The sequence below is a fragment of the Octodon degus genome, unplaced genomic scaffold (assembly GCF_000260255.1).
Source record: "Octodon degus isolate 3935 unplaced genomic scaffold, OctDeg1.0 scaffold00101, whole genome shotgun sequence".
NCBI classification, from domain to species: Eukaryota; Metazoa; Chordata; class Mammalia; order Rodentia; family Octodontidae; genus Octodon; species Octodon degus.
The window spans coordinates 339,988-347,354 of NW_004524677.1; the positions used below are offsets into that span (position 1 = coordinate 339,988).

The 7,367-nt window shown below is 43.2% G+C and overlaps 1 protein-coding gene and 1 pseudogene across 3 annotated transcripts in view; both read right to left on the reverse strand.

The window, feature by feature from the left end:
- Nr3c2 (nuclear receptor subfamily 3 group C member 2) overlaps positions 1–7,367 on the reverse strand; it is a 388,454-nt gene that overhangs the window by 262,345 nt on the left and 118,742 nt on the right. The gene's annotated exons all lie outside the window — the stretch shown is intronic.
- LOC105743131 lies at positions 3,125–3,691 on the reverse strand (annotated as a pseudogene).

Consider the following 7,367-nt stretch of genomic DNA (forward strand, 5'->3'; position numbering starts at 1 on the left):
AGTAGGTATTTGAGAAGGAACGGCTAGAAAACTCCAGTATACCTGGGAACTATCATGCAATTATGAATGGAAAACTTGGGGACTCTGGTCAAGGTTTTGTGACTCTTCCTCTATTCCTTTATGCTTCAGTGGCTAGGAATGGTTGACCCTCTTGTTTCTACAATGGCGGTGTCTCAGAGAGTCAGAGGAAGATGTCACTTACAACCAAACTCTAGAAGCGTATTCCTACGGAGGAATAGGCTAAGAGCTCTGGTGGATATGAAGCAAAAGGAGGCACACACTGGAGAGCCGCAGGATGCTGGCAGCACTAAAGAGGCCACTAACACAGGAGGCTACTTGTGTGTCTGGCAGCCCAGAGCAACGGCCACACCCCGGGTCTGTGGAGGCGGAGCCCCAGTTCCAGAGGACCTCCAGGATTCTGACGCCCACCAAGGCACTCAAGAGACAAAGCCACCAAACACTGGAAAACTCTGATGGCTTGGATACTGCCCCATGAGGGCTGAGGGTCTGAGAAGTGGGCACTGGTGGATCTCCATAGTGTCACCCCAATGCACATTGTGGACACTTTGCAATGTCCCTCCCTGTCCCCTGACATCACAGTGTCTCTTAAATTTAGAGGAAGTACGTATGAATGTCTCTCATACTCTGTATTTGAGAGTCATGTTATTACCCAACCATTCAAATGGTATGCAAGTGTGATAATTATGCTAAGAAGTTTTTATAGTACAATGCTATGGGGGAAAGACAGAATACAAACCTACACACAACTATAATGACATTTACACTGTTGTCACTTTAAAGCACTCAGGGAAGAGAAAGCCTGTGAGAAATACATAAAAATGCTAACAGTTGCTTTTTCTTCTTTTCCATGGCTTGGAAAGGAGAATAGCTGATTTTTTTCTTCTTGGTTTTTTTACTTTTAAAATTGAAAAAAAAAAAAATGAACACAAGATTAGTACATTGTTTCCTTTACACCCAGAGCCAATGAGATTTTTGGTATATGCACTCTTCTGCTGGTAAGTTTTCTGATTCTTGATTTTCAGGGTAATTCACCTGATGACAGAAGTCACAGCCCTAGTTTCCACTTGCCAGATTTGAAACAGATGGGCTACAAATCAGAAGCATTAGGAAGAAGAGTTTTTTAAAGATTGTCTTATAGGTTTCAAATATATTCAAAAGTAGAATTTGCTGCAGGTAAGTTTAAACATAATTTATACTGTTAAAAAACTTGATTTTAAGGGGCTGGGGAGATGGCTCAGTGGAATATGCGCTTGCTAGAAGCGCAAGGGCCTGAGTTCAATCCCTGGTTCTACCAACAAAACAAAACAAAACAAAACAAAACAAAACAAAACAAAACAAACAAACAAAAAACTTTAAAAAAAAAACTTGATTTTGTCTGAAAAACTAGTTTTGGGTTCAGAACGGGCTAAATTTTCAGGGTTGGACTATCTTTGAATGACTGAAATGTTAACAACGCACCTCTGGATGTGCAGAAGCGTGTGCTCCGCGGCTGCAGGAAAGCTAAGACGTCAGGCAGAGAACACGTGGTCCCGCTGCACTCAGGATGCAGCAATGTCAGAATACAAAACGGGACCTCACTTGCTGCTTCTATTGTTTTTGGGGAAGGGAGAAAGAAAAGCAGATCCCGTAATTTTGCAGAAGCAGCATCATGTGGTGGTTAGGAGCTCATAGAGATGGAAAACCCAGATTCCCATCTTGGATTCTGCATCAGCTGGGCCATTGTTTAGCCATTTTTCTAAAACATGCATAGTACCCCTCAGTCCCGCACCACCTCTGCAGCCGGGATTACGGGAGGGCTGGCTTAACACACTAGCATAAGGATTAGATGCTCTACATAAAGTACATAAATACAGAGCAGGCATAATACATGGCTCTGCTGTTACAGTTATTAGGAATATTTTTCTCAAGAAGGAGGCTTCCCTTATTACAGGGAATAACAAAACCATGCTGTAACCTACCAGAGTCACTTTCCCTTTAGAAATTCCAGATATCCCTGTCGTGTTAATGACTACCTTAGAAGCACATGTGCTTATGAACTTGTTCCTCTCTGCTGCACTGTAATATTTAACATCTAATTAATAGAAAAAGGTTAAATGACAAATTGAGCAGATCCAATGCTCCATAAATTAAAGCATCTGGTATACTGAAGAATTACATGCAGACATCAGAAATGGCCTAAGAGCTAAATGTGAAGTGATTAATCTTTTTTTTTTTTTTTTTGTGGTACCAGGATAGAACTCAGGACCTTACGCTTGCCAGGCAGGTGTTTATGCCACTGACTACACTATCTCCACAGCCCAATGTGAAGTGTTTTGTTTTGTTTTAAAGTGCTATTTAAAAAGAGAAAAATCCATGTATTTTTACTTTAAGATAAAAATAGTAGAGCTGGTAGTCTCTTACTAAGCACTTTGCTACAGTATAAAAGCTTTGTCATAATTCACCTAAGATTAGTCTAGTCATGTGAAAAGCAGGGATCAAGACTCAGCTTCGTGTTGGGGGCAGGCAGCTACCTGCAGGAGGAAAGCTTAAGGACACCCCGGGCAGGTCCACCGTCCAACAGCGGCCAACCCTGGCCTCTGTGCACAGCGGCCCAAGGATACGGGGCAAGCGTAGCAGTCAGAAGACAGGCACCTGCAAGGGACGCATCTGCCCAAGTCAATCAGGGCTTTGTCACACCAGACTGTCCCACTCCACCTCCCCAGCCCCGAAGAACCAGAGATACCTCCACCTGAAGAGTAAGGGGCCAATTTAACTAAAAATAAATCAAAGAATATGGAAGCCAAACCAAACCTCTCTGGAGGCCAGATGAGTGCGGGTGGCAGGAGCTGGTTGACATGTGATATGTATGTGCTTCCAATCACCAAAGACATTTTCAATAACACCCCTGCTGGAGTGTTTCCCACTGGGAAAACCTTTTTAATTTAAAAAGGTACACCTGCATGATGCACAAGTACACATCCATTTTTTTTTTTTACACTTTTCCACTGAGTTTTTATTGTGAGTGAAGTCATGATTCAGGGTCCCAGGGATGGAGCACCATGCATCCAGGTCCCCCTTTACTACTGGGAGATGAGCAGAGGACAGAGAAACAGGTGGAGTCACTTCAGATCTTGCCAGGAAATGTGACTTCAGCTCAGCGGTCGTCCCAGGCTGTGACCCAGGATACGGGACACAGGGACTTGTACGCTTGTTGGTACCACTCGCAGACAGACCTATCACCGCCTTTGGTCAGTCACTGCCTTCTGGCAGAGGTGATAGTCCAGGTAGTTCTGCTAGCAGTTCCTGGACTGGTACTGACTGGGGACGCCACTGTCAAAAGGGGCAAGTCTTGTAGCTCTTGATTTTGGTCTTGATGACTTCCGCTATAGGACTGACTTCCTAAATTCGTCCCTGAGGCAGCAAGCAGCTCAAAGCGACCCTCAGCTCAGATGCCACTGTCAGACAGGCGCACATCCATTTTAATACATCTACGTAGTTTTATAAGTCAAGAGAAAGTATCTGAGGTTTAGGACAATAATTCATATCTATAATCCAGACATTCCCGAAGGAAAGCCAATGTGGCCACGCACAGCAGTCTCTGAGCAGGAAACACCATGTTCACACAGTCACTTACTGAATTCCGTGGAAGTTTCTGCTTCTGCTTCGGACTTGTCTTTCGCGGGCTTACCATAGTTTGCAGTAGGTCTGGGCAAAAAGCGGTTGCCTAAGACGGTCTCACCTATAACGATAGGTGTCAAGGAACTGAACTACTCGCAGGAAGGAATGCAGTGACAGCCACGAGGGGTCTGGAGCCTGAGGTCTCCAGGGAAGGCCCAGCTGTCTGATCTGATCCGAAGAGTACTTGAGGGCCCTGCTGGTTTTCTGCACAGCACAACAGGTCAAACTAGTACTATAACCATAAGTAATAACACATGCACGCATGCACACGCACACATGCACACACACACACATGCACACACACACAAAGAATCACAGCTCCTGGTGCATGGAACAGAGGCACAAGATGAGCAACATCATACAGTATTTCAGAAAGATCTCTGTTTAACCCAATAAACATTTATAAGAAATCTATTACACATAAGACCCTACCAAGCCATTATCAACACTTGGTAAGAATTACTTTAACAGCTGATGATTTTCCTGGTGGGAAAACTCTGAGGTGCCTCGAGACAGTGAAATCAATCTGTGCTTTTCTCGTAAGTACTCAAGCTGTACAGAAAATTGGACTTGAACATTTAGAGTGTCTAACAGTGAGGGCAAGAGGGTTTTAACTTAGAATCGTGACTGCAGAAGGCAAAGACCTGGATGCTTTTTGTGTAATGATTTCAAATAGCAATGAGTTAATCAAAACAATTTTGTTCTGATGAGTGCTCAACCTGCCCGAGAGCCACGGCCGGCACATTTTTGGCGGGTGGATTAGATTTTGGTCCTGACTCTGCTGTCTCTGAGGGCATATTCCAGGGGAAGCAAGGAGCCTACAGTGTCAAGGACATGGGAAGCAACAGCTCACGCTCGGCTCAAGATACACAAAGACTAAAGTAAAACACAGACCTAGATTCAATCCACTGATTTTGTAGCGATTTGGACTTGATAACTAATGCTGCTAAGGGGCGTGGCTCAGTGGTAGGCCGCTTGCCTAGCAACCACGAGGCTCTGGGTTCCATTCCCAGCACTGTAAAGGACGCAAATATACGCATGACTGATGCTTCTGTGTGTTCGTGCTGTGATTAGGGTTACGGTTACCGCTTTCTGTAAGACATGCATTTTCCAAGACTAGAGACCATCAGCAGTTAAAAAATTTAAAGTGAATAGTTTAGTAGATAACTTTTAAAATAAATGACACGTTTCAAGTCTCTTCTTTCCCCACTTTTTATCCCTCTTTTAATTTTCAAGTGTAAGATTCCTTCATCTTATGGGATCTTATAAAGTTAGTTATCATATACAGAGATAAAAAACCAGACTAATAGACCATGTAAGCCATTGTATTAAGGTACTTTTAGATACACCTGTCTGCACTAGATTATAATTCCTTCTGCTCTTTTCTTTCCTACATTTTATTCAATATATGCATAGTTTTTCATATAAGAGAAATAATGTCCTATTTAAGCTTTTGCATCTGAATTACATCACTTGTTATAGTCTCACAGGAATTACATTTGCCTACAAATGACTCAGTTCATCCCTTTGTATGACACAGCTGTGTTCCAGTGTGTATAAACACCACACTTTTCAATCCGCTCACCTACTGATGGGCATTACTGGCTGCTATGAACTGAACTGCTACACACATGGGCGTTTGTACATCACTGAGGTACAAGGACCTTTAACTCTTTTGAGAAAATGACTCAAAGGGAAATAGCTGTGTCAGAAAAACCAGAAGTACAAATTCCATTGGGCTCTTTTCACTTTAACTCCTAAGACTGAAATTTCAAACAAACTAAATATTAAGGTGAGGAAAATCATGTACTATATATTTTAAAATTAATTAATTAATTAATTTGGTACAGGGTCTCCCTACACAGCTCAGGCTCCTAGTGATCCTCCTGTCTCGGCCTCCCCAGCACTAGGATTAGAGGTGTGCACCACCTGGTTTTGGTGGCTGCCACAGCACACCCAGGGTCCTGGGGTGGCACAGCATGCAGGACCTGGGATTGAACCTGGGGCCTTGTGCTTGCTATGTGTATGCTTAGACTGCCGAGCTATCTCCCCAGCCCCAAGGGAAACTTTTTTTTTTTTTTTTTGAACCAGGAGTCAAACTCGGGACCTTGCGCTTGCTAGGTCCTTATGTGGCTGAGCTATATCCCTGGCCTTCTATGTCATGTTGAATGGCTACAGGTCCAGCATTTAGAATCCCAAGGACAAAGATTCTAGGAAGGACCAAATAAAACTTTTCTGAAAGCATCAGCTTCGTGACCAAATGGAGGAACTGGAGATGTTTTGTGTGAATAAGGCAAAGGAAGGGAACGGAGAAAAGCACAGGGAAATGCATCCAGTTATTTCCTTAGTAGAAAAGCCTCCCAGGGACTGGCACGCAGCTCAGAGATGCAGTACCTGACCAGCAGATGCAAGGCCCCGAGTTCAACTCCTGATACCAAAAAGAAAAAAAAAAATTCTAAAGCAAATAAAAGCCACCTAAAAGCACCATCTAGCAATACATGGAATGCTTAAAGGTACAGTAGAAATTTCTCTGTTCGGTGTCCGTGCACCTCTCGTGACAGGTATCGGGCGGCACGTGGTAAACCAGCCCCGCGAATACACCTGCGTTTCTTATCTGATGAGGTCCCAGTTTGCTAATCCTTAATAAGCCCCTTATGAGTTAAGCTGGGCTTCCACTATAATCCTTCTCCACATAGCTGAACCTGCTGTGGGTTTTTTTTTTTTTAAAAAACTGCTATTAGCAGTGACTAAAACTTCTAATCCCCTCTACGCCGTCCTTATTACCACACACAATTATCATGCTGCAGCATTAAAGCACCATGAAAAACTTTATCTTATTTCTAAATCTCACCAATTTTAAATAGCAGTTAAGATTCTCACAGAAAGACCGATTCAATCATTTGATCTACATTTTTTAGACTGTCAACTACTTCAGGTATAAGGCTAATTGGCGTCGCTTACCAGGGATGGACGCTTCAAAGTACCTGGCATGGGTCCATTACTAACGCAACTGCTTCAGATATAAAGTAATGCTTCTTTTGAGTTCATCAAACACAAGGGCAGATTTTCATTTGATTCTTTGAAAGAACACCAGAATCCATTTTGGAGATTAATACAGTAGTCGGATACAGACTGGAATTCACTTGACCTGTAGTGATTATCAAATCAAATACAGTGGCATCTTTCTCTTTAATCTCATTTTGCAGAGGTAACTACGCAGCCCAAATGCTGAGAACAAGGACCCAGCAAGGGATCTGCTCGCCAGCCTGCCTCCGCCAAGACTGGGAGGCCAACCTGATGTGCAACTTTACTTACTGTCAGGGGTGACTTCTGACTCCCCACCACCTCTGCACCTTTCTGCTAGTCTATTATTCCAGCTCAAGGTCAGTTATTTTACCTTCCTGCAGTTTCCATACTATTGACAGAACCACCCTGGGACAAGAGTTTAACCCTTTACGTCACCCAAGCTCTTATAAATTCCACTGCCAGGCAGGGGGTGGCCAGGGGTCAAGGGTGGAGTGTTTTATTATTTCTTTTTTCTTTTAACCTACCAGACCGACATGAGGAAAGAGTATTTTATGAGGTTCATTCTTTTTTTTTTTTTTTTCGTTCTTTTTTAACTTCAAAATCTGAGGCAGGGTTTGATGGGAGGAAGCCTGGTAGACACATTTCATCTGCACACGATTCCA